Below are 9,034 nucleotides of genomic sequence, written 5' to 3' on the forward strand. Positions count from 1 at the left end.
AGCATTACAATTTTTTTGACAAAATGTCATGTGACCCCGATGACCTTTGACCTTGAATATACGTATATGTCCCTTACTAAGTAACCACAAGTGCTACACCCTTCATATTTGGTATGGTGGGAGACCTTATGACACCACATCCTGTACCTCATTAATTATGTGCATATCTAATTTTGAGCCGACTAATAGAGCTAGAGGTCTGTTTTTTTGTATATAGGGATAACTTAGAAATACAATTTTTATGACAAAATGTTATTTGACCTCGATGACGTTAGACCTTAAATATGAGTGTACGTCCATAACTAAGTAACCACAAGTGCTACAGCCTTCATATTTGGTATGATGGGAGACCTTATGACACCACATCCTGAACCTCATTAATTATGCGCATATCTAATTCTGAGCCAGCTTATAGAGCTAGAGATCTGATTTTTAGTCTATAGGGATAACTTACCAATACAATTTTTTTGACAAATAGTCATGTGACCTCGATGACCTTTGACCTTGAATATACATATAGATGCATAACTCAGTAACCTCAAGTGCTATATTCTTCAAAATTGATAGGATGTTAGACCTAAAAATGTCACATCTTATACCCTGTTCATTATGCGCGTATGTATTTCTTGGCTGGCCAATAGAGCTACACGTCTGAACTTTGGTACACTGGCATAAGTATTTGATAGAAGTTTTATGCAAAACTACCAGGTTGAAAGGATTACTTTTAGTACCATTTTAACCCTCTAGTAATCGTTCCGATTTATTATTATTATTATTATTATTATTATTATTATTATTATTATTATTATTATTATTATTATTCTTTTTCTTCTTGAATCCCCTAAATCCAAGTGCCACGCGAACACTGTTGCACCTAGAGACTTGAAATTTGGCATATAGGTAAAACTCCTTACAAGTAATTGTTTGATCACATGACCATAACAATGGGTCACGTGACCTGGCGGCCATATTGAAAACAAACTTTCAAATTGACTTCATTTGCTTCAAAATCAATCAATCAAAATTCTGTCGTAATCTTTTGTAGACCACAGGGCTAAGCTCCTTCATGCAAAATTTCAAGGTCATGGGCATGGCCGATTTTGAGAAGAAGATTTTTAAAGTATTATTTTTACATTTTTCAGTGACCTTTGAACTCTCCAATGGATTTGCCCATTAAAGGCTAGCCAATAGAGCTAGGGGTCTGGTTCTTTTTTGACATAGATGATCTTTGGTTCTTAATATTCTCCGAAAAATCTTGGGTTATGTCACATGACCTTGACCTCATTAATTATGCACATATCTAATTCTAGGCTAACCTATAAAGCCAGAGAGCCGAATTTTGGTACACAGGGAGTACTATAGGATAGAAATCTATTGTCATTATAGCACATTAATTATGCGCATATCTAATTCTTGGCTAACCAATAGTTCTAGAGAGCCCAATTTTGGTATACAGGGTGTAGTATGGGATAGAAATCTATTGTTAATACGTCACATGACCAGACCTCATTAATTATGCGCATATCTAATTCTAGGCTAACCAATAGGGCTAGAAAGCCAAATTTAGGTACACAGGGAGTACTATGGGATAGAAATCAATTGTCAATATGTCACATGACCAGACCTCATTAATTATGCGCATATCTAATTCTGAGCAAGCCATTATAGCTAGAGGTCTGATTTTTGGTATATGGGGATAACTATATAATGGAATTTTTATGGCAGTATGTCACGTGACTCGATGACCTTTGACCTCATATATACATATTTGTCCATAACTCAGTAACCACAGTTGATATATCTTTCAAATTTGATATGATGGGAGACCTTATGACGGAACCTCAGTATTTATGCACACATCTAATTCTGGGCAAGCCAAAAGCGCTAGAGATCTGATTTTTGGTAGATACGATAAACTATGGGAGGAAAATTTTTGGACAAAATGTCATGTGACATGGATGACCTTTGACCTCAAATTCACAAATATACCCATACGTCATCAGATATGTGTATATCTATTTCTGTTATTGGCCCTTTTATTGGTTTTTTATTAGGGTTTCGACACCATGGGTGCGAAACCCTCTTGTAATCGTTCTGTTTTTTATTAGTAGGTTTTCGACACCATAAGTGCAAACCCTATTGTAATCGTTCTGTTTTTTATTATTTTTCTTCTTCTGTCGCACGTTTGGAACTCTGGAGCAAAAACCACTGGACCTAGAGTCTTCAAATTTGGCATATAGGTAGAAGTCTGCGAAAGTAAATTTTTGATCACATGACCATAATCAGGGGTCACGTGACCTTTTGGCTATTTTGAAAATAATCTTTAAAATTGAGCTCATTTGCATAAAAATCGATAAATCAAAATTCTGCTCTAGTCACTTTTTAGACCTTATAGCCTTGCTCCATCATGCCAAATATCAAGGTCACACGATTTGCCAATTTTGAGAAGAAGATTTTTAAAGTATTATTTTTCTGATTTTTCATTTACCTTTGACCTCCCCTATACCTACGCAGCAAAGCTAAGGCAATGGCTTATTCTGGCCTATATTTAAGTCCAAGACACCCAGCGTCTATTGGACGATGGCCAGTAGGCGCCCAAATTGCACTCCTTAATTTTGGGGATTCCACTTGACCTTTGACCTTGGCATCTTCGTGCAACTCATTTATTATGCGCATATCTAATTCTGAGCCAGCTAATAGAGCTAGAGGTCTGATTTTTGGTATATTGGGATAACTTAGCGAAAGAAATTTTTTGACAAAATATCATGTGACCTTCATGACCTTTGACCTTGAATATAAGTATATGTCCATAGCTAAGTAACCACAAGTGCTACACCCTTCATATTTGGTATGATGGGAGACTTTATGACACCACATCCTGTACCTCATTAATTATGCGCATATCTAATTCTGAGCCAGCCAATAGAGCTAGAGGTCTGATTTTTGGTATATAGGGATAACTTAGCAATACAATTTTTTTTAACAAAATGTCATGTGACCCGATGACCTTTGACCACAAATATACATATATGGTCCTAGCTAAGTAACCCCAGGTGCTACACCCTTCATATTTGGTATGATGGGAGACCTTATGACATGACATCCTGTACCCCATTAATCATGCGCATATCTAATTCTGAGCCAGCCAATAGAGCTAGAGGTCTGATATTTGGTATATAGGGATAACTTAGCAATACAATTTTTTTGGACAAAGTGTCATGTGACCTTCATGACCTTTGACCTTGAATATACGTATATGTCTATAGCTAAGTAACCACAAGTGCTACATCCTTCATATTTGGTATGATGGGAGACCTTATGACACCACATCCTGTACCTAATTAATTATGCGCATATATAATTCTGAGCCAGCCAATAGAGCTACAGGTCTGATTTTTGATATATAGGGACAGCTGAGCAATACAATTTTTTTACACATTGTCATGTAACCCCGATGACCTTTGACCTCAAATATACATATATGTCCATAACTCAGTAACCACAAGTGCTACACCCTTCATATTTGGTATGATGAGAGACCTTATGACATCGCATCCTGTACCTCATTAATTATGCGCATATCTAATTCTGAGCCAGCCAATAGAGCTAGAGGTCTGATTTTTGGTATATAGGGATAATTTAGCAGTACAATTTTAGTGACAAAATGTCATGTGACCTTCATGACCTTTGACCTCAAATATACATATATGGCCATAACTAAGTAACCACAAGTGCTACACCCTTCATATTTGGTATGATGGGAGACCTTACGACATCACATCCTGTACCTCATTAATTATGCGCATATCTAATTCTGAGCCAGCCAATAGAGCTAGAGGTCTGATTTTTGGTATATAGGGATAACTTAGCAATACAATTTTTTTGACAAAATGTCATGTCACCTGGATGACCTTTGACCTTAAATATACATATATGGCCATAACTAAGTAACCACAAGTGCTACACCCTTCATATTTGGTATGATGGGAGACCTTATGACATCACATCCTGTACCTCATTAATTATGCGCATATCTAATTCTGAGCCAGCCAATAGAGCTAGAGGTCTGATTTTTGGTATATAGGGATAACTTAGCAATACAATTTTTTTTGACAAATATCAAGTGACCTCGATGACCTTTGACCTTAAATATGAGTATATGTCCATCACTTAGTAACCAGAAGGGCTGCACCTTTCATATTTGGTATGATGGGAGACCTTATGACACTTCATGTACTTCATTAATTATTTGCACAATTTAATTTTTCTTTGCTCTAATGCTGCCACTTGTGTCGAAACCCGGTCATCGCTGCTTGCAGCTATATTTATTATTATTATTCTACTTCTTCTTGCGACGAGCTTCTGCAACTACCATGCAAACACCGTTGCACCCAGAGACTTCATATTTGGTACACAGGTACAACTCAGCAAAAGTAATTTTTTGGTCACATGACCATAACATTAGGTCACGTGACATGGCGGCCATTTTGAAAATAAACTTTAAAATTGACTTCATTTGCATAAAAGGTGGTAAATCAAAATTCTGCTTCAGTCACTTTTTAGACCTTATAGCCTTGCTCCTTCATGCCAAATATCAAGGTCACATGTCTTGCCGATTTTGAGAAGAATATTTTTTAAGTATTATTTTTCATATTATTTCAGTGACCTTTGACCTCCCCTATAGATTTACAAATGCCCATTATAGGCTAGCCAATAGAGCTAGGAGTCTGGTTCTTTTTCGACATAGACGATCATTTGCTCTTAATGTTCACCGAAATATTTTGGGTCAAGTCACGTGACCTTGACCTCATTAATTATGCGCATATCTAATTTTAGGCTAACCAATAGGACTAGAGATTCGAATTTTGGTACACAGGGACTACTATGAGATAGAAATCTATTGCAAATATGTCACGTGACCAGACCTCATTAATTATGCGCATATCTAATTCTAGGCTTACCAATAGGGCTAGAGATCCAAATTTTGGTACACAGGGACAACTATGGGATAGAAATCTGTTGCAAATATGTCACGTGACCAGACCTCATTAATTATGCACATATCTAATTCTAGGCTAACCAATAGGGCTAGAGATCCGAATTTTGGTACACAGGGACTACTATGTGATAGAAGTCTATTGTCAAAATGTCATGTGACCAGACCTCATTAATTATGCGCATATCTAATTCTGAGCCAGCAAATAAAGCTAGAGGTCTGATTTTTGGTATATAGGGATAACTTAGCAATACAATTTTCTTGAAAAAATGTCATGTGACCTCGATGACCTTTGACATTGAATATACACATATGTTCATAACTCAGTAACCACAAGTGCTACACCCTTCATATTTGGTATGATGGGAGATTTTATGACACCACATCCCGTAGCTCATTAATTATGCGCATATCTAATACTAGGCTAACCAATAGGGCTAGAGATCCGAATTTTGGTACACAGGGACTACTATGGGATAGAATCAATTGTCAATATGTCACATGACAAGACCTCATTAGGGTTTCGACACCATGGGTGCGAAACCCTATAGTAATCGTTCGTTTTTATTATTATTATTATTATTATTATTATTATTATTATTATTATTATTATTATATATTTTTCTTCCGCCTCCTAAATGCGCTTGCCATTCGAACACTGTTGCACCTAGAGTCTCCAAATTTGGCATATAGATAAAACACCTCGCAAGTAATTTTTTGATGTCATTACCATAACAATGGGTCACGTGACATTTCGGCCATTTTGAAAATAAACTTTAAAATTGAGCTCATTTGCATAAAAGTAATAAATCAAAATTGTGCTCCAGTCACTTTTTAGACCATATAGCCCTGCTCCTTCATGCCAAATATCAAGGTCACAGGACCAGCCAATTATGAGAAGAAGATTTTTAAAGTTTTCAATGACCTTTGACCTCCCCTATACCTATGCAGCTAAGCTATGGCAATGGCTTATTCTGGCCTATGTTAAAGTCCAAGACAGCCAGCGTCTATAAGACAATGGCCAGTAGGGGACCAAATTGCACTCCACAATTTTGGGGATTCCACTTGACCATTGACCTTGGCATCTTCCTGCAACTCATTTATTATGCGCATTTCTAATTCTGAGCTAGCTAATAGAGCTAGAGGTCTGATTTTTGGTATATAGGGATAACTTAGCAATACAAATTTTTTGACAAAATGTCATGTGACCTCGATGACCTTTGACCTTAAATATGAGTATATGTCCATAACTCAGTAACCAGAAGGGCTACACCTTTCATATTTGGTATGATGGGAGACCTTATGACACCACATCCTGTACCTCATTAATTATGCGCATATCTAATTCTGAGCCAGCCAATAGAGCTAGAGGTCTGATTTTTGGTATATAGGGATAACTTAGTGATACAATTTTTTTGACAAAATGTCATGTGACCTCGATGACCTTTGACCTCAATTATACATATATGGCCATAACTAAGTAACCCCAAGTGCTACACCCTTCATATTTGGTATGATGGGAGACCTGATGACACCACATCCTATAGCTCATTAATTATGCGCATATCTAATTCTTAGCCAGCCAATAGAGCTAGAGGTCTGATTTATGGTATATAGGTATAACTTAGCATTACAATTTTTTTGACAAAATGTTATGTGACCTCGATGACCTTTGACCTTAAATATGAGTATATGTCCATAACTAAGTAACCACAAGTGCTACACCAATCATATTTGGTATGATGGGAGACCATATGACACCACATCCTGTACATCACTAATTATGTGCATAATCTAATTTTTCTTTTGCTCTAATGCTGCCACTTGTGTCGAAACCCAGTAATCGCTGCTTGCAGCTATATTTATATTTGGTATGATGGGAGACCTTATGACATCAAATCCTGTACCTCATTAATTATGTGCATATCTAATTCTGAGCCAGCAAATAAAGCTAGAAGTCTGATATTTGGTACACTGGCATAAGTATTTGATAGAAGTTTTATGCAAAACTACAAGGTTGAAAGGATGACTTTTAGAACCATTTTAACAAATGTGCCAATTATTCAACAGGTAGGTGCAGATCTAAATTTTCTTTTGCTCTAATGCTGCCATTTGTGTCGAAACCCGGTCCTCGCTGCTTGCAGCTATATTTATTATTCTTCTTTTTCTTCTTTTTCTTCTTGCGACGAGCTTCTGCAACTACCATGCTAACACCGTTGCACCTAGAGACTTCATATTTGTTACACAGGTACAACTCAGCAAAAGTAATTCTTTGGTCACATGACCATAACAATAGGTCACGTGATCTGGCGGCCATTTTGAAAATAAACTTTAAAATTGACTTCATTTGCATAAAAGGTGGTAAATCAAAATTCTGTTCCAGTCACTTTTTAGACCTTATAGCCTTGCTCCTTCATACCAAATATCATGGTCACAGGTTTTGCCGATTTTGAGAAGAAGATTTTTAAAGTATTATTTTTCATATTTTTCAGTGACCTTTGACCTCCCCTATAGATTTACCAATGCCTATTACAGGCTAGCGATTAGAGCTAGGAGTCTTGTTCTTTTTAGACATAGACGATCATCGGCTGTTAATGTTCACCGAAATATTTTGGGTCAGGTCACGTGACTTTGATCTCATTAATTATGCGCATATCTAATTCTAGGCTAACCAATAGGGCTAGAGATTCGAATTTTGGTACACAGGGACTACTATGGGATAGAAATCTATTGCAAATATGTCACGTGACCAGACCTCATTAATTATGCGCATAACTTATTCTGAGCCAGCCAATAGAGCTAGAGGTCCGATTTTTGGTATATAGGGATAACTTAGCATTACAATTTTTTTGACAAAATGTCTTGTGACCTCGATGACCTTTGACCTTAAATATACGTATATGTCCATAACTCAGTAACCACAAGTGGTACACCCTTCATATTTGGTATTATGGGAGACCTTATGACATCACATCCTTTACCTCATTAATTATGCGCATATCTAATTCTGAGCCAGCCAATAGAGCTAGAAGTCTGATTTTAGGTATATAGGGATAACTTAGCAGTACAATTTTTTTTTGACAAAATGTCATGTGACCTTCATGACCTTTGACCTTATATATACATATATGGGCATAACTAAGTAACCCCAAGTGCTAGACCCTTTATATTTATTATTATGGGAGACCTTATGACATCACATCCTGTACCTCAATAAATATGCACATATCTAATTCTGAGCCAGCCAATAGAGCTAGAGGTCTTTTTTTTGGTATATAGGGATAACATAGCATTACATTCACATTTACCCGGTGTTACTTCATTTGATTGCCAAAGTGTAAATCATTCATTCTCACTTTTCTCTCCAGTTACAATCGAGTTGGTGTCAAAGCTCATTAACACCATGCCAACAAAGACTTCTATGATGGATCCAATTCCTGCCACATTCTTAAAGCAGTGTTGTGACCAGGTGGCACCAGCTGTTTGTCAAATTGTAAACAAGTCTTTACTCTCTGGTGAATTTCCAGGTTCCTGTAAACATGCTATTGTTCGTCCATTACTCAAAAAGGCAAATCTGGACCCAAATATTCTCAGTAATTATCGCCCTGTGTCAATTTAACCTTTCTGTCAAAACTAATTGAGCGCGTCGTTTCCACTCAATTGAACGCATACCTACATAATAACAATTTGTTCGCCAAGTGTCAGTCTGCCTATAGGGCGGGTTACAGCACAGAAGCTGCCCTCATTAGAGTGCAGAATGACATACTTCGCTCTTTAGATAAACGTAAAGATGTATTTTGATTTTACTCGACCTTTCTTCTGCTTTCGATACGATTGACCATGCCATTCTGTTACATAGGCTGCGTCATCGGTTTGGCATCACAGGTGTTGTTTTTGACTGGTTCAATTCTTACATTACGGGGCGTACACAGTCTGTTTGCGTCAAGTCAATCCTGTCGGAAGAACAGTCGTTGTTTTGTGGTGTTCCTCAGGGTTCTGTCCTTGGACCAATTCTCTTTAGTCTCTATGTGGCACCCC

The sequence above is a fragment of the Ptychodera flava genome, unplaced genomic scaffold (genome assembly GCF_041260155.1).
Source record: "Ptychodera flava strain L36383 unplaced genomic scaffold, AS_Pfla_20210202 Scaffold_126__1_contigs__length_170810_pilon, whole genome shotgun sequence".
NCBI lineage: Eukaryota > Metazoa > Hemichordata > Enteropneusta > Ptychoderidae > Ptychodera > Ptychodera flava.